Genomic DNA, 1,181 nt, shown 5'->3' on the forward strand with positions numbered 1-1,181 from the left:
AATTTCTCAGACGTTATCATATGAGGTTAGGTTGATTATAATTTTTTTAGTATTAATAATTTTAAGAGAAAGTTATTCATTTTTGGATTTTATGAAATGGCAGTTATATATGTGATATAGTGTTATAGTTATACCTTTATTTTTAGTTTTTTTTTTTAGAGTTTTAGCTGAGTTGAATCGAAGACCAATAGATTTTGTTGAGGGAGAATCTGAATTAGTATCTGGATTTAATGTTGAGTATTTTAGTGGATTATTTGCTATAGTTTTTATAGCTGAGTATGGGATAATTATTTTTTTTAGATATTTAATGGTTATAATATTTACAGGATTAGCTTTATCATGATTAATTTGATTTTATGTTAATAAAATAATTAATAAAATAATTAATAATTAATAATTCAACCCTAAATCGATTTTTTTCATTTCATTTTATCATACCTTTTATTATTACCTTATTTATTTTTACCCATCTCTTTTTCCTGCACTCCTCTGGATCCTCTAATCCCCTAGGAACAAACAGAGACCTACATAAAATCTATTTTCATCCATACTTTACTCTAAAAGATATATTAGGTTTTATAATATTCTTATATTTCTTTTTCATTATCATCATACAATATCCCTATACACTCAGAGACCCAGATAACTTCACTCCAGCAAATCCTCTAGTAACCCCAACTCATATCCAACCAGAATGATACTTTTTATTTGCCTATGCTATTCTCCGCTCAATTCCTAATAAACTAGGAGGAGTAATTGCACTTATTATATCAATCACAATTTTTTATATCCTCCCATTTATTAAATCTAAATATTTTAACTCCTCATCATATATTATTACTAATCAATTTACCTTCTGAATGTTCATTAATATTTTCATCCTATTAACCTGATCAGGGGCACAAATAATTGAAACCCCTTACATTTTAATCAGTCAAACTCTTACAATACTACAATATTTTATATTTTTTATTACTTTAATATTTAGCTTTAAGGCATGAAAATCCATTATTTATAAATACTAATTAATACCCTAATTTTTAAACTCACCCTATTATTAAATAACTCATTAATTAATGATCTTGAATAAGAATGTATTTTGAAAATACATTAAAGAAATATTAACTTTCTATTAATTTTTTTCATAAAATAATACTTACTATATATAAAAATAATAAACT

At 24.2% G+C, this 1,181-nt stretch overlaps 1 pseudogene; it reads left to right on the plus strand.

Moving 5' to 3' along the window:
- The first annotated feature begins 395 nt into the window (after nt 1–395).
- LOC108745325 lies at nt 396–1,025 on the plus strand (annotated as a pseudogene).
- Nucleotides 1,026–1,181: the final 156 nt, after the last annotated feature.

Source organism: Trachymyrmex septentrionalis, unplaced genomic scaffold, assembly GCF_001594115.1.
Source record: "Trachymyrmex septentrionalis isolate Tsep2-gDNA-1 unplaced genomic scaffold, Tsep1.0 scaffold2165, whole genome shotgun sequence".
Taxonomy (NCBI): Eukaryota; Metazoa; Arthropoda; class Insecta; order Hymenoptera; family Formicidae; genus Trachymyrmex; species Trachymyrmex septentrionalis.